The sequence below is a fragment of the Theropithecus gelada genome, chromosome 1, assembly GCF_003255815.1.
Source record: "Theropithecus gelada isolate Dixy chromosome 1, Tgel_1.0, whole genome shotgun sequence".
NCBI lineage: Eukaryota > Metazoa > Chordata > Mammalia > Primates > Cercopithecidae > Theropithecus > Theropithecus gelada.
Window position 1 is genome coordinate 6,697,373 of NC_037668.1, and position 18,661 is coordinate 6,716,033.

Consider the following 18,661-nt stretch of genomic DNA (forward strand, 5'->3'; position numbering starts at 1 on the left):
GCTTTGTGGGCTATACTTTTTGAGAACAACTGTTCTGAAATACCAACAAGAATTCTAAGAATCTCTGTTAGTTGATGTCATTTTTTCAGCTTGGCTCATAAAACTACTAGAGATGTGGGAACTCTCTGTCATGCCATGTCCCTTGGCTGAAGTTTCCCAACCCAACTTTGCTCTTCCCTGCACTTCTGCCCTCACTCAAATAAGAACTTTAATCTGTCCATTTGAGAATGAGGGCTGTGCTGAGTCAGGTTCTATTCATAACAAAATTGCATCTAAATTTGCATTAATTACAAGGTTTTACTATAAGATCAGTTAACCCTTTTTTTTGAGACTGAGTTTTTTTTTTTGAGATGGACTCTTGTTACCCAGGTTGGAGTGCAGTGGCACTATCTCAGCTCACCCCAACCTCTGCCTCCTGGGTTCAAGCTGTTCTCCTGCCTCAGCCCCCAGAGTAGCTGGAATTACAGGCGTGCACCACCACGCTCGGCTAATTTTGTATTTTTAGTACAGACAGGGTTTCTCCATGTTAGTCAGGCTGGCGTCGAACTCCAGACCTCAGGTGATCTGCTCACATTGGCCTCCCAAAGTGCTGGGATTACAGGCGTGAGCCACCACGCCCGGCCAGATCAGTTAACTCTTTAAGAAGTTTATACGTGTAAGTGTATTTAGTTCTCATAGCAGCCCTGTAAAGTAGGTTCTATTACTATCCCCACATTAAAGGTGAAAAACTTGAGGTTCGGAGAGATCAAGAAACATTATGAAGTTCATGTGGTGATGTAAATGCCAAGATCTAAAACTAACATGTCTGTGTCTACGGCTCATGCTCTTAAGAACTATGCTAAACTATTTCTCTAATTAAAACGCTAGTCTATTAGTAACAAAAGAGACTAAACTAAGGCAGTATTAAAGGAAATGTAGAGGATAAATCAGAGTATCAATTGGACTTAATAAATGAGTGTATGATGAAGGAGTACTAAGAGTTACAATGAGTTAATAAATTAGAAATTCTAGATGATTCCCAAGTTCCTGGTGTGGGTAATGCATAGATTTTCAGCCAGAAATATAAAAAGTAAGTTTTGGATAAATGGTGTTTAACTAACATATTTCTGAAGCTGAAGGGCATGGAGGGAGCCACCAGCATGTTAATAACTCAAATGTGAAGTGCAGTTATGACTGCTGAGGAAGAATATTATCAAGGACAATAACCCTTGGTACACCAATATTTACAAGTCAAGCAGAAGAAAAAGAGCTCTCAAATTTAGGAGACAGCTTTCAAACATTTTCAACTGCAAACCACAAGAAGTACACTTTACATCAAAGGCCAGGACACAAATACATACCTGTCTGTATAACTGAAACAAACACGAGTCAAACGGGGTCAACTACTTTTCCATTAACCATTTATGATTAACTTGTTACCACTGTACCAATTTACTCTTAAAATTACATAATGTGCTTAAAGTCAGCTGACTCTCAGCATGACCTAATAATCTTCTCATTTAGCCCTAGCTTCTCTTTCCAATACTCTCAAGCAGTCACTCCAAAGCTTCGGTCATCAACACCACTCTCCTTTCCCTCAGAAAATAATGAAAAATTACAGATATATTTTCAGGTAGAGATGGGAGTTGAGAGAATTTATACCTACAGCATCGCATTACTTAAGTCAGAGCCCAGTCCAAATGACAAGAGAGAGTCCTGTAAGTTAAGTGGTGAAAGACTGGAATGAATTATCCAAAGAATGGGAAAAAGAAACTGGAGGGAAACAAGTGGTGCCAAAAGCCTCAAACTGGAAAAGTATAACCCTGCCTAAGCCTAGTTCCTCTCTCCACCATGCACCTATCTCTTACTCATCTCCATTCCCACCCTATGTGCACACATTAATAAGGGCCTAGAGAGTGGAGTGGTGGGAGAGGTAACAGCAGGAGCAGTGCTGCTGCTGGGGCCTGGGGCCGATCTGTCTGACTTCCTGTCTGTGCCTAGCCCATTCGAGCTGCAGCCATGTCTGGGGATGAGATGATTTTTGATCCTACTATGAGCAAGAAGAAAAATCAGCAGCAGCATCCTTTAGTTAGAGGAGGAAGGGGATACCCAAACAGAGGAAAACCAGCCCTTAAGAAACAAAACAAGTGGAGCCAGAGCCAACTGGGGACAAAGAATTGGAAGCTGATGAAGAGAACAGTAGGGAAAAAGCTGCTTCTGATGACCTAGATGACTTGAACTTCTTTAATCAAAAGAAAAAAAAAGAAAAAAAACAAAAAAGATATTTGATATTGATGAAGCTGAAGAAGGTGTAAAGGATCTTAAGATTGAAAAGATGTTCAAGAACCAGCTGAACCCGAGTATGACCTTAATATTACGCTTGGCAATAAAAAGAAGAAAAAGAAGAATGTCAAGTTCCCAGATAAGGATGAAATACTAGAGAAAGACAAAATTCCAGAAGATGAAGATAGCAAAAAAGACGACGGTATCTCATTCAGTAATCATACAGGCCCTGCTAGGGCAGTCTCAGATACACATAAGGAGCTATTGAAGCGAGTGTTCAACACCATGAGGGAAAATAATCCAGATATGGTTGCTGAAAAGGAAATTTGTCTTCAAACCTCCACAGGTCATTTGAGTAGGAACCAAGAAAACTTATTTTGTCAACTTTACAGATATCTGTAAACTATTACATCATCAGCCCAAACATCTTGCAATTTTGTTGGCTGAATTGGGTACCAGTGGTTCTACAGATGGTAATAACCAACTTGTAATCAAACAAGATTCCCACAGAAACAGAAAAAGTATTCAGAAGATATATCAGGAATACTTTACTTTTCATACATGCTGATCACCCGGCACAAACCTGCAGAAGGAGACTCAACTCTGCTTCTTACAGTGAGCAACTTATTGTTGATATTCTGTTGCAAGTACAAAACCAGTTTCCAGGCTGTCACGGGCAAGCAAGCACCGCTCTGTGCCAAAGTTAACTAATTTGCTAATCACTGGTTTTACAATGTGTGTTGTGGAGTTGTGGTGGGACAGGTTTGTCTTCAGAATGGATACACTGTTGTATTAAAAACCAAGATTTAAAAACTGCCAAATTCTTTGATGAGTGGTCGGTTGGTCTGAAATTCTTGCAAGATGCCGCTGTTCAAACTGTTGACATAATCACTGCCTCTTCTCTCTCTCTCAGAGAGATGTGATATGGGGTAAGGAGGTGTTTTGCAAAATTGTTCATTGGTATCTGTAAGATAAATTAGTTCTTATAACAATGCAAGAAAATTAAATTTAAAAAACAGGGACCTAGAAAGCAATATGTATTTGCTGAAAGGAATGATGGCAAAAAATAATAACTACGTTCTGGAGCAACAGGTCACTGATCTTTACTAAAGAAATTTTATAGCAATGGAGGTAGTGGCAGACAGACATTAGCATGAGTATGGGGAGCTGAAGATGTGAAATGCTGAATATGTTGCCCATTCTTACAAAAAACTTGGCAATGAAGAAAAGAGACAAAATGACCTGTCAATAACGGGAGAATAAAGAATGCTGCTTTATACAGGGAAAACTTGGAGATATGATACAGAAAGTAACTAAAATAATTTATAATAAAAATGGCTTAAATCCTATAAAATAGTATCATAGAGTAACACATATTTAGATAATGTCAGTAAGTATTTCCAAAGTTAATTTTATCACTTAAGAATGACGCTGGCTTAAGGTGAAGTCATAGTCATAGTCATATATGGCTGCAATATACGAAAAACACTAATATCTGTTATAATAAACTAATATAATAACTAATATCTATTATCATAAAGCTTGTTGGTATTCTTAGGGCTTCTTATATTCTTGAAGATATACAGGAATACCTTGTTTTACTGCATTTAGCTTTATACCGCTTCGCAGATACTGAGTTTTCATAAATTGAAGGTTTTTGGCAACCCTGCATTAACCAAATTAGTAGACACCATTTTTCCTACAATGTGTGCTCACTGTGCGTCTTTCTGTTATATTTTGTTAATTTTTGCGATATTCCTAACTTATACATTATTATTTGTCTATTATGGTGACCTGTGATTTCTGATCTTACATGTTACTACTGTAATTGTTTTGAGGCCCCACAAACTGCGCCCAACAAAAACAGCAAACTTAATCAATAAATGTATTTTGACTGCTTCACTGATTGGCCATTCCCTGTCTCTCTCCCTCTCTCAGGCCCCCCTACTGCCTGAGACCCAACAATATTGAAATTAGGCCAATTAACAACCCTACAATGGCCTCAAAGTATCCAACTGAAAGGAAGACTCGATTCAGCAGGACTTGGTCAATAACAACGACAACAACAACAAGTCAAATATCTCCCACATTAAATTTTTAAAAACTAGAAATTATTAACCTTAGTGAGAAGGCATGTCAAAAGCCACAACAAGCAAATGCTAGGTCTCTTGTGCCAGTTAGCCTAGTTGTGAATGCAAAGGAAAAGTTTTTGTTCTGTTTTGTTTGAGACAGGGTCTTGCTCTATCACCCAGGCTGGAGTGCAATGGCATGAACACTGCTCGCTAAAGCTCCAACTTCCTGGGCTCAAGTAATTCCTACCTCAGCCTCCCATGTAGCGGGGACCACAGGCTCATGCCACCATACCCAGCTACTTTTTTGATTTCTTTTTTTGTAAAGACAGGGTCTCATATTGTTGTCCAGGCTGTTCTAGAACTCCTGGGCCCAAGCAATATTCACATATAGGCCTCTCAAAGTGTTGGGACTACAGGCATGAGCCACTGTGCCCGGCCTGGAAAGTTCTTGAAGGAAATTAAAAGTGATAGTCCAGTGAGCATATGAATGATAAGAAAGAAAAGCAGACTGGGCACAGTGGCTCCCACCTGTAATCCCAGCACTTTGGAAAGCCGAGGTGGACAGATCACGAAGTCAAGAGATCAAGACCATCCTGGCCAATAAGGTGAAATCTCGTCTCTACTAAAAATACAAAAATTAGCTGGGCGTGGTGGCACACACCTGTAATCCCAGCTAGTTGGGAGGCTGAGGCAGGAGAACCACTTGAACCCAGGAGGCAGAGATTGCAGTGAGCCAAGATCATGCCACTGCACTCCAGCCTGGGCGACAGAGCGAGACTCCGTCTCAAAAAAAAAAAAAAAAAGTGCCCTGCTAGATTTAAATAAACACAATTTCCACATTAAAAAAATTAGAAGACCTGAAGAATGGCAATCCTAAGAAGCAAATTAGTAGTCTGTTACTAATGAAACTTAGACATAATGTTTCATGTGAAACATGAAAAAAAGAAAAGGACTGAAAAAGGATAAACAGATATACAGCAGCAAATGCAAATAACAAAACGAAAAGGCAAAACAAACAAAAAAACAAGAAGAATATTAGCATTAGATAAACCTAAGTAAAAGTTTAAAAAGCATTAAATAGGACTAATGGGAATACTGTGTAACAATGAAGGACAAAGTCCACAAATTGTCAAAACAAATTATGCAATTTATGCAGGATAGTAGCCACAAACATGGAAAACATGTTATTTTATAAAAAGTTTAATGGTCATCAAGCTCACATTTTCTTACCCAGTTTTTGAAATACAGAAAATTATGGTATGTTTAGCTACAAAACACATTTAGTGAAAAAAAACACATTAGTGAAACACATTAGTGAAAAAAACCTGACCTGAACTGGCATAAAGCTATATATATCTTTAGTTACCCTATTTAGTGTAAATACTGATGCAGAAATATTAAGGCATTTGATTATAGGGTACGACCACAGACCATGCTGGAAACTTAAGTACCATCTTGCCTTCCTAAAATGTGAACACTTACGCATCCCAAACACTGAATATATGAATAAAATTTTTAAACTTAGAAACATAAAAGTATTTTGTTTTCCTATGTTCACATTAATCATGTAACCTGGCTGCAATTTTCTTAAATTCCAAAAATTAAATATTTTACTGACAACATCTATGAGCATAATCCAAATAATTCTAAGAAATAAAATTTTTTAAATGACCAGTTTCCCAAAGTGAAATAATTGCTAATTAAGTAACAATATCGTGGTTCAAGCAGAACATTTTTCAAGTGGAATTTTTAAGAATTATCAAAATACAAAATATTATATAACAGTATATCTCATTTCATAATAAAGTAATTGAAAACAAAATACAGAGGTGGCCAGGTGCTGTGGCTCACGCCTGTAATCCCAACACTTTGGGAGCCAGAAGTGGGCAGCTTGCTTTAGTCTAAGAGTTTGAGACCAGCCTGGGCAACATGGTGAGACCCTATCTCTACAAAAATAAAAACTAGCCAGGCATGGTGGCGCCTGCCTGTAATCCCAGCTACTCAGGAGGCTAAGGTGGGAGGATCACCTGAGGCTGGGAGGTCAAGCTGCAGTGAGCAGTGATTGGGCCACTGGGGCACACAGTGAGAGCCTGTCTTAAAAATGAAAACAAAAACAAAAACAAAACACAGAGGAAAATATTCGGCCTTTGTGGCTCTTATAAAAATTCACAAGCATGAACTTTAAAGATATACATGGTTACAATTAAACTGTTAAAAGTCAAAGACAAGAAAATTTTGAAAAGAGTAGGAGAAAAATAACTCATGACATACATGGGAACAATATGATTAACAATGAGTTGAGCAGAAACAACAAAAAAAAATATTCCGAAGGCAGTGTGTTATAAATGAAGTTTTGGTGCCGCAAAAGACATAGCATTCGAATATAAAATTTCTTTTTATTTTTTTGGGAGGCTGAGGAGGGCGAATCATGAGGTCAGGAGATCGAGACCATCCCAGCTAACAGGGTGAAACCCAATCTCTACTAACAATACAAAAAATTAGTCGGGCGTGGTGGCAGGCGCCTGTAGTCCCAGCTACTCGGAAGGCTGAGGCAGGAGAATGGCGGGAACCCGGGAGGCGGAGCCTGCAGTGAGCCGAGATCAGGCCACTGCACTCTAGTCTGGGTGACAGAGCGAGATTCCGTCTCAAAAAAAAACAAACAAAAAAAATTCTTTTTTCCTCAGCGAGGCAATTTACTTTTATAGAAGGGTGCGCCCTCACAGATGGAGCAATGGTGAGTGCACACCTGGACAAGGGAGAGGAAGGTGTTCTTATTCCTGATGCAGGTGGCCCCTAATGCTGTGTCATTCCCCTACTGGCTAGGGTTAGACTGCAAAGGCTAAACTAATTCTGACTGGCTAATTTAAAGAGAGTGACGGGGTGAGTGGTTTGGCAGGAAAAATGGTTATGGCAGAGCAGGAAATCGGAATGAGTCAGGATGGAGAATGAGTTAGGGCGGAGCAGGTAATCGGAATGAGTCAGGGTGGAACAGGTGATTGGAATGAGTCAGGGTGGAGCAGGTAATCAGAATGAGTTAGGGTGGAGCAGGTGATTGGAATGAGTTAGGGTGGAGCAAGTAATTGGAATGAGTCAGGGTGGAGCAGGTGATTGAAAAAAGTTGTTTTACGAGGAAGTTTAAAAGTAGAAGGCAAAGAATTGAACATACTGACATATTGATTCTTCAAAGCGAAATTTAGAACTCATATTTAACAAGTAGAATGACATAATTCAAAGTAGTTTTTAAAATTCTGCCTATATCAATTTGAGAACTTTGGTAACTTGGCCTAAGTGGAAACCAATTAAAAATGAAAGAAAAAATAAAACAAAGAAAACACTGCCAACCAAGAATTCTATATCCATCAAAAGTAACCTGCAAAAATGAAAATTAAATAAAGACATATTCAGATAAACACAAACTGGGAGAATTTATTGCTAGTCAACCTGCCTTACAAAAAACCCTAATGAAAGTTCTCCAGATTTAAAAGAAGTGACATCAAAGATCATATCAAATGCCTATAAAGAAAGCACACTTATAAGGCTAACCATATAGGTAAATGTCTAACACATACAAACCTACTTTTTCACTTTCCTTATTTAAAAGAAAGTTGCTTCAGACAATAATAGCAGAAAGAACAGGAGAGGGAATGGAGGTATACTAGACAGAACAAGGACATGCCACCAAACCATAACTGGAATCCACAGCAATTAAAGAGTACTAGAAATGGTAAATAAATGCAGGCTAATATAAGAAACTCTATAAATATATTTTTCCTTTCTTCTCTTAACTTCTTCAAAAACAATAAAAGTATATAGAACTGTAACTCCAGCACAGTATTGCTGAGTTTATAACACATAGATGTAACATACATAACAATTACACAAGGGCGGGGGGGAAGGAAGAGAGCCACACTGGAGTAAAGATTCCGGGTTTTATTGAAGTCAAGTTAATAGTAATTTGAAGTAGAATGTGATAAATTAATATGCATACTGTAATCACTAAGAAATTAACTCAAAAATCATAGAGAAAACATCAATGAAGGAGTTAAAATTATACACCAGAAAACATGTATATAACGCAAAAGAAGGCAAATAAGTGTTAAAAATAAAGTTTCGGTGCCACAAAATAAATAGCACTCGAATACGAAATTTTCATTTTTTCTTCTAAGCAAAGTGATTTACTGCTATAGAAGGGTGCGCCATCACTGATGGAGCAATGGTGAGTGCACACCTGGACAAGGGAGGGGAAGGTGTTCTTATTCCTGATGCACATGGCCCCTGCTGCTGTGTCGTTCCCCTATTGGCTAGGGTTAGACCACAAAAGCTAAACTAATTCCAATTGGCTAATTTAAAGAGAGTGAAGGGGTGAGTGGTTTGGCAGGAAAAATGGTTATGGCAGAGCAGGAAATCGGAATGAATCAGGGTAGAGAATGAGTCAAGGCGGAGCAGGTAATCAGAATGAGTCAGGGTGGAGCAGGTAACTGCAATGAGTCAGGGTGGAGAACATGATCGAAAAAGATTGCTTTACGAGGAAGTTTAAAAGTAGAAGGCAAAGAATTGAACATACTGACATACTGATTCTTTGAAGAGAAATTTAGAACTCATATCTAACATGAGGAACCAATGAACAACAATAAATACATGAGCTATATAGAAAACAAAGAGCAAAACAATCAACATAGATCTAACCATATCAATAACGATAGTAAATGAGAATGAATTAAGCACCCCAATGAAAATAAAAAGCAGATAAAATTAACTATATACTGTTTACCAGAGACACACTTTATTTTTTCCAGATATAGGCTCTGTAGCCCAGGCTGAAGTGCAGCGGCACAATCATAGCTCACTGCAGCCTCAATCTCCTGGGCTTACGCAGTCCTCCTGCCTCATCCTCCCAAGTAGTTAGGACTATAGGCATACACCATCATACTCGATTAATTTGCTTAAAATTTGTGTAGGGTCTCACTATGTTACCCAGGCGGGTCTCAATCTCCTGGCCTCAAGCAATCCTTCCGCTTCAACCTCCCAAAGTGCTGGGATTATAGGCATACATCACTGTGCCGCAGAAACACACCGTAAATCAAAGACACATACAGGATGAAAGAAAAAAGAAAGTCAAATCACAGAAACAGTAATTACGTAAGAGCTGGAGTCTCGGTGTGGTGGCTCCCACCTCTAATCCCAGCACTCTGGGCTGAGGTGGGAGGATCACTTGAGGCCAGGAGTTCAAAACCAGCCTGGGTGACATAGCGAGCCATTTCTACAAATAAAAAAAAAAATTAAGCCAGATGTGGTGGTATTTGCCTGCAGGCCCAGCTACTTAAGAGGCTGAAGCAGGAGGACTGCTTGAGCCCAGGAGTTCAAGGCTGCAGTGAGCTAGGATCATGCCACTCTACTGTAGCCTGGGAAACTGAGCAAGACCTTGTGTCTATTTGAAAAAAAAAAAAAAAAAAGGCCAGAGGCAGTGGCTCATGCCTGTAATCCCAGCACTTTGGGAGGCCAAGGCGGGCAGATCACCTGAGGTAGGGAGTTCAAGACCAGCCTGAACAACATGGAGAAACCGCATCTCTACTAAAAATAAAAAAAATTAGCTGGGTGTGGGGGCGCATGCCTGTAATCCCAGCTACTCAGGAGGCTGAGGCAGGAGAATCGCTCGAACCCAGGAGGTGGAGGTTGTGGTGAGCCGAGATCCCACCACTGTACTCCAGCCTGGGCAAAAGGAGAGAAAACTCCATCTCAAAAAAAAAAAAAAAAAAAAAAAAAGCAGGAGTGCCTATTCTAGTATCAGATAAAATAGACCCTTACACAAAAATAATCATTAGAGACGAGAGCAAAATTTGTATAATAATAAAGACATCCATCCTCAGGAAAATATAGTTATATATACATATGTGTATCTAACAAGACAGCTTCAAAATACATGAAGAAAAATCTGGCAAAACTGAAGGGAGACAAACAAAAATGAACATGAAGATAAACAAAATATGCCCCTCCCTCAAAACAAAAGAGAGGCTCACTACCTGTGGGACAATTATCAAGTGGTCTAATATATGTGTAACTGAATTCCCAGAAGAAATAAAAACAATCAGAAATATATTTTAAGAACTAATGATCAAGTTTTCCAACTTTAATAAAAACTGTAAGCCAAAGATGTAAGAACCACAATAATCCCTGAAGATAGCACTTCTAAATAAAACCATGCAAAGCACAACATAATCAAATTGCTAAAAAAAACAGTAATAAAGGATAAGTCTTAGGCTGGGCACGGTGGCCCACGCCTGTAACTCCAGCACTTTGGGAGGCCAAGGTGGGCAGATCATGAGGTCAGGAGATCGAGACCATCCTGGCTAACATGGAGAAACCCAGTCTCTACTAAAAATACAAAAAAAAAATTAGCTGGGCGTGGTGGCGGGTGCCTGTAGTCCCAGCTACTCGGTAAGCTGAGGCAGGAGAATGGCGTGAACCCGGTGGCAGGGCTTGCAGTGAGCCAAGACAGTGCAACTGCACTCCAGCCTGGGCGACACAGCGAGACTCCATCTCAAAAAAAAAAAACCCAAAAAAAATAAACATTTAACAAAGCAAAAGAGAATGTCACTTAGTATGACCAAGAAAAAACCGCATGAAAATAATTTCAAAAGAAATCTATAAACAAAAGCAACGAAATATATAAAAGGATCCAGCCTAGGCAACAAAGCAAGACCCCATCTCTAGAAAAACTTTAAAAACTAGCTCAGCATGTAGGTGTGCATCAGTGGTCCCAGCTACGTGGAAGGCTGAGGCAGGACTGCTTGAGCCCAGGAGGTAGAGACTGCAGTAAGCCATGTTCACACCACTGCACTCCAGCCAGGGTGACAGAGAGAGGCTCTGTCTCAAACAACAATAAGGAAAAATTATTAAAATAAAGGAGATTATGCAAACATAGAAGTACAGTTTTCACATGAGGTATAAAAAACCAAAACATAAAAGAATGGATGATACAATTTAAGAGCTATTTATTACATATTCCTGGAATAGAATATATAAATTTTTGGGTATGTCTGTGAAATATTTACAAACTTTGATCTTGTATTCAGCTACCAAAAACAAATAAGAAGAAAAAAAAACCTCTCAATTAAAAAGATACTGATTTTTATAGTCCATCCTGTAAAAGTTTAAAACTTTACAAAGTGAAAGTGAATAAAAACATCACTACACACAACCCAAAATAAAAATGGATTCCAGCTGGAAATCCAAACTAAAATTACAAGCTATCTAGAAAAAAATGCAGCGGAGACAGTTCATACTCAACTCTATTATTTCTATCTGTAGCCTTAAATGTTAAAAAATACAACTAATAAAACTTAGTTCTTTCCTTGACAAATAAAAAAAAAGTATGAGAACAGAATTAAATATAAAAGCTGAAATATACGCATTACTGAAAACAAAACTGATAACCTAAAAATAATTTTTTGAGAAAAAAGTAAAATAAATCTTTAGGAGTATAATGAAGAAGAAAAAAACATGGAGAAGTCAGAATGAAAATGGAGAAAGCAAAAAAATTTTAAAAGATTACTAAGCCTGTATCAGAAAATATTCCACGTAATTCTAAAGCAAGCAATATTAAAATCTAGCAAAAATGGACAATTTTCTAGTAAAATATGATTCATCAAAAGCAAAACAAGAATTAAACTTGAATAGACATATTAGCATACAAAGATTAGAAGTTGCTGTTTTAAAAAAAATACAAAATCCAGACAGTTATACAGGAGAGTAATGCTTAAAGAACAAACCAGCATTCCATTATTATTTGAACCAATCTAGAACAAAAGAGTGAAAATCCGAATTCATTTTATATAGCCCAACATTGATTTACTGTTAAAACCTACTAAAGACAATGCAAAAGAAGAAAACTGCAGACCACTCTAGCATACTGACTCTACATTTCTAAATGAAATACTAGGAAACATTCTGTCAATCTGTCAAAAAAAATTATGATCAATAAGGTTTACCAGGAATTCAAGGATTATTCAACGGAAAGAAATTTAACAAAATAATCATATCAAAACAACTGAAGGCGATAACTATATGGTTATATAAACAGATGTTAAAGTGGCATATGATAAAATTCAGACATTTTTAGTAAGAACACTAAAAAAGAGAAGCAAACAACTTAAATACGAAAAGAATCATTTACCAAAATATTAAACAGCATTTAAAGCTACCAAAACCTTAAAAAAAAAAAAAAAAAAAAAAGCTTCTCTATTCAAGTCAGATATCAGGCATCATTTATCAAAGAGGCAATATACAAAATTATTAATGGCACAGATTCTGCAGCCAGACTACACAGATTTAAATCTCAACCCCTTCAAAGCTGTTAATTCCTTAATCTTTGTATTAATTCCTTAATCTTTGACTCTTGGTTTCCCATTTGCAAAACAGGGATAATAGTACCTACCTTAAAGGTTGTTGGGAAGACCACATGTTTATACATATAAAACGTGACACACATAAGTACTCAGAAAATATAAGCTATTATAAGTTACTATTTGTATCAAAGATTTTAGAGCACTACTGTGTAACAGAATTTTCTGCAATAATGCATAAGTGCTGTATGTGCACTCTTCAATGCAGTACTCAATACAACACTGGCCACTGAGCACTTAGAAAATGGCTGGTGGAACCAACCAACTAAATTTTAAAATTTCATTTTAGATAACTAAAAATTAAATCACCACCAGTGACTAGTTGCTATGGTACAGGACATAGCAGTTCTAGAAAACGCAGAATACCTGAGATGTCACTTACTTTTTAAGACTACTGAAATTTAAAAGATAAGTTTACAACAAAATGAAGGTACAAAAGAAAAAATTAATAGCTGCCCCACTTTCAATAATGGCACAATGGAAAGCAAATCCTCTCTTCAAAGACAAAAGTATAAAACTGTACAAAACTGTCAAAAAGAAAAAAAGGCAAACAACTAATTCAGACCACGGGAATCAACTACTGTCATGCAAAATGAGACACACTTATTCTACAAAGACTGCTAAAGTTTCAGGTAAAAGCAATGAAAGGCACTGGCCCTCTTGCTTAGGGCCCTCTTGCTTGAGGATTTCCATTCTCTCCAGAAGTCTGGTCTGAAAAATCAGTAGTTTTACTACAATTGGGCTGAACAGCAACTTTGTTGTCATACATGGCAGAATCAACTGGGGTGAGAGGTGAATGCGAAAACATGAGATCTGCCAGCTATAAACTAGTATCTGTTTGGAAAGAACAGGTTTTGCTATACCTGGGTTGGGGTCACAGAGCAAGCAGCAGACTAACCACATTAATACAAAGAAACTTTAAATTAGAGAGTCACAGAAGGGCTGAGATCAACTCTCTATACAGATATGGCTAATTGGGACACTGCACATACTAAATGGAGACAGAAGAAAGCCCTAAAAAAAACTAAAGGCCAAGTGAGAATAAAAACAAAGACTTCAAAGTAGCTACTATAAATATTTTCAAAGAATAAAAAGGAACCAGTGTTCAAATAATAAAATACTATGGCAAAGCTTCAACAAATAAGAAGTCTCAAGAGCGAACTATAAAACCAAAAAACAAAATTTGAAAGAATGTCACACAGATTAAAAGTACATGCAAAATAAAAAATTCACTACATATCTCGGCTTCAATAATACACTTAAGGCCGGGTATGGTGGTTCACTCCTGTAATCCCAGCACTTTGGGAAGCCAAGGTAGGTGGATCGCCTGAGGTCAGGAGTTCGAGACCAGCCTGGCCAACATGTGAAACTCCACCTCTACTAAAAATACAAAAAATTAGCCAGGCGTGGTGGTGGGCACCTGTAATCCCAGCTACTCCAGAGGCTGAGGCAGGAGAATTGCTGGAACCCGGGAGGCAGAGGTTACAGGTGAGCCAAGGTTGCACCATTGCACTCCAGCCTGGACAACAAGAGTGAAACTCTATCTCAAAAAAAAAAAAAAAAAAAAGACTTGACTGAACTTCTAGATGGATAAATTAAAATTTAATTTCAATCCAATCAAAAAAATCAGAGAGGAAAAAAGACTAACAAGAAAAGAACAGATCCTCAGAAACCAGTAGAACAATGTCAACTTCCCAACATAAATGTAATAAAAGTTACAGGAGATAAGAGCACAGAAATAGAAAAATGTTTGAAGAAATAATGGTGGAAAATGTCAAACCTGATGATAATACATTAATCTGCAGTTCAAAAAGGGGAGAGAACCACAAACAAACACAAAATGAATCAAACCAAATACATCACAAACTGCTGAAAACCAGGAGAAAAACAATTCATCAAGGGAACCAATACCATCAACATCTGACTTTTCATTAAAAATATGGAAGCCGGCCGGGCGCGGTGGCTCAAGCCTGTAATCCCAGCACTTTGGGAGGCCGAGGCGGGCGGATCACGAGGTCAGGAGATCGAGACCATCCTGGCTAACATGGTGAAACCCCGTCTCTACTAAAAATACAAAAAACTAGCCGGGCGTGGTGGCGGGCGCCTGTAGTCCCAGCTACTCGGAGGCTGAGGCAGGAGAATGGCCTGAACCTGGGAGGCGGAGCTTGCAGTGAGCCGAGATCGCGCCACTGCACTCCAGCCTGGGTGACACAGCGCGAGACTCCGTCTCAAAAAAAAAAAAAAAAAAAAAAATATGGAAGCCAGGAAGCAATAAAATGACATATTCAAAGTACAGATTATAAACCAAGAATTGTATATACAACAAAAATATCCTTCAAAAATGAAGGCAAAATAAAGACAGCCACAGGTAAACAAAATTTGAGAGAATGTCACACTTAGCATATTTGTACCACAAAAAATTCTAAAAGAAGTCTGTCAGGATGACAGGAAATAAAACCAGACTATATAAATGTAACAATTATGACAATAACAGTACAAAAGATAGAAATGGAGCTACAGTGGAACAAAGTTGCTATATTTTAACAAAATGAAGGCAGTATTGCCCTGAAGTGAATTGTGGTGTTAAAGATATACCATAATTGCAAGAGTTACAACTAAAACAAAAATTAAATCAAAGAAAATTTTAAGGTACACTAAAAATATTGGTTAACACAAAAGTCTCAGTGAAGAAGGAAAAGAACAAAAATGACATGACACACAGAAAACAATTAGCAAAATGGCATACCTAAATCCAACTATATCACTGAAAACACTCCAATGAAGAGATTGTCAAACTGAATAAAAAGCAAAACCGACTGTGTATCCTCTGAAAGAAACATTTTTAGATTCAAAGATATAAACAGAGTTAAAGTAAAAGGAAAGAAGATAAATCATGAAAGCAGTTGCCATAAGACAGCTGGAGTAGTCACGTTAACATCAGAAAAAAAAAGATTCTTGGTGGATCACCTGAGGTCAGGAGTTCGAGACCAGTCTGGCCAACATGGTGAAACCCTGTCTCTACTAAAAATGCAAAAATTAGCCAGGTGTGGTGGCACATGCCTGTAATCCCAGCTACTCAGGAGGCTGAGACAGGAGAACAGTTTGAACTCCAGGAGACGGACGTTGCAGTGAGCCAAGATCGTACCACTTCACTCCAGCCTGGGCAACAGAGTGAGGCTCTGTCTCCAAAAAAGAAAGAAAGAAGAAAAAAAGATTCTCAAAGCATATTACGACATAAAATGAAGCATTTTATATGTTAAAGAATCAATACATCACATACATGTAACAATTATAAATGTATATGAACCAAACACAAAATTAAAACTATAGGCCAGGTGTGGTGGCTCACACCTGTAATCCTAGCGCTTTGGGAGGCTGAGGGGGGTGGATCACAAGGTCAGGGGTTCAAGACCAGCCTGGCCAAGATGATGAAACCCCATCTCTACTAAAACTATAAAAATTAGTTGGGTGTGGTGGCAGGCGCCTGTAATGCCGGCTGCTCGGGAGGCTGAGCCAGAAGAATCGCTTGAACCTGGGTGGCAGAGGTTGCAGTGAGCTGAGATTGCACCACCACACTCCAGCCTGGGCAACAGAGTGAGACTCTGTCTCAAATAAAATAAAATAAAATAAAATAAAATAAAATACTACACATATATTTTTTGTTTTGTTTTGTTTTTTTCCTCCCCATGGGATACAGCTGAAAGACTGCCTAAATTTTTTTTTTTTTTTTTTGAGATGGAATCTCACTCTATCACCCAGGTTGGAGTGCAATGAAGTGATCGTACCTCACTGCAACCTCCGCCTTCCCAGTTCAAGTGATTCTCCTGCCTCAGCCCCCTAGTAGCTGAGGTTACAGATGTGTACCACTATGCCCAGCTAATATTTTTGTATTTTTAGTAGAGATGGGGTTTCACCATGGTGGCCAGGCTGGTCTTGAACTCCTGACCTCAGGTGATCTGCCCACCTCGGCCTTCCAAAGTGCTGGGATTACAGGCATTAGTCCAACAAAACTTTCTGCCATGACTAAATGTTCTATATCTGCACTGTCTAATATGGGTGCCATCAGCCACACATGATTACTGAATACCTGAAATGTGAATACAGTGACTGAGGAAGTAAACCGTCAGTTTCATTTACCCTTAATTTTGTCACATGTGGCTATTAGGTACCATATTTAACAGCATGAGCTCAGAGAGAAATTCATAGCTTTAAAGACATGTATTAGAAACGAAAAAAAAAACATCTAAAAGCAATCATCTTAACATGCCCCTCATTAAGCTTGAAAAAGAAGACCAAATCAAAACATTAAGTAGGATGAAATAAAAACATTAAGTAGCTATGAATACGGAGGAAAGGGGAATGAAACTCAAAGTGGTTCTTTGAAAACAACTGATAAACAATTACCCAGATGGGAAAGTGTAAGCAGGGAGGGAGATGGGGGGAGACAGAGGAGAGAGACTGACATTGATCTAAAAAGAAAAGAAAGCACATTGTGCCAAAACCAAAAATGAAATATAAGACTTAACAAGAGATCCTGCCAAAATGTTACTGATATGGTTTAGATTTGTGTCCCCACCCAAATCTCATGTTGAATTGTAATCTCCAATGTTGGAGGAGGGCCCTGGTGGGAGGTGATTAGATCATGGGGGCAGATTTCCCCTTTGCTGTTCTCGTTATAGTAACTGAGTTCTCACGAGATCTGGTTGTTTGAAAGTCTGCAGCACTTCCCCCTTCACTCTCTCTTCCTCCTGTCAGGCATGTGAAGACATGCTTACTTCCCTTTCACTTTCTGCCATAACTGTAAGTTTCTTAAGGCCTCCCCAGAAGCAGAAGCCTGTACAGCAGGCAGAACCAGAGAAACCTCTCTTGTTTATAAATTACTTAGTCTCAGGTATGTCTTTGTAGCAGTGTCAGAATGGACTAATATAACTATGAACCTCTTACGCCAAGTTAGACCACTTAATAAAATGGGTCAAATTCTTTAAAAATACAAATTACCAGCTAGGCATGGTGGCTCACGCCTATAATCCCAGCACTTTGGGAGGCTGAGATAGGAGGATGACTTGAGCTCTGGTGTTCGAGACCAGCCTGGGTAACACAGTGGGACCCCGTCTCTAGAAAAATAATTTTTTAATTAGCTAGGTACAATGGTGCACACTTGTACTCCCAGCTACTCAGGAAGCTGAGGCAAGAGGATTGCTTGAACCTATGAGATGAAAGCTGCAGAGAGCTGTGATCGCACCACTGTACTCCAGCCTGGGCTACAAAGCAAGACCCTATCTCGGGGGGAAAAAAAAATGTTTTTTTAACAAAACTGACTCAAGAAGAAATAAAAAAACTGAATCTGAATATTGGATCAGTAATTTAAAATCTTCTACAAAAACGAAGTCCAGACCCAGTTGGGTTTTTTTTTTTCTTTTTGAGACAGAGTCTCCATCTGTCGCCCAGGCTAGAGTGCAGTGGCATGGTCTCACTGTAACCTCTGCCTCCCGGGTTCAAGTGATTCTCCTGCCTCAGCCTCCCAAGTAGCTGCGACTACAGGTGCCCCCATGTTCAGCTAATTTTTTGTATTTTTAGTAGAGACGGGGTTTCGCCATGTTGCCCAGGCTGGTTTCGAACTCCTGAGCTCAGGCAATCCACCTGCCTCAGCCTCTCAAAGTGCTGGGATTCCAGGTGTGAGCCACCGTGCCCGGCCCCAGTTGGTTTTAATGGTGAACTCTCTCAAGGAAGAAATAATACAAACCTCAAACAAACTCTTTAGAAGAAAATATGTTTTTTTCTTCTCTAATTTTCCTGTTAGCAAAGACATAAGACAGATATCACAGACAAAAATTACTAGAAAACTACAGACTGAGGAGTAGAGGAGTATTAGAAGAAGAGATGAGAATGATGCCCAAATTTCTGGTTTAGGAAACTGGAGCAATG

The 18,661-nt window shown here is 38.7% G+C and overlaps 1 protein-coding gene and 1 pseudogene across 3 annotated transcripts in view; one reads left to right on the forward strand and one right to left on the reverse strand.

The window, feature by feature from the left end:
• The window catches only part of TRIM33 (tripartite motif containing 33), a 122,484-nt gene that overhangs the window by 76,497 nt on the left and 27,326 nt on the right, over positions 1–18,661 (reverse strand). The gene's annotated exons all lie outside the window — the stretch shown is intronic.
• Positions 1,969–2,973, forward strand: LOC112625938 (annotated as a pseudogene).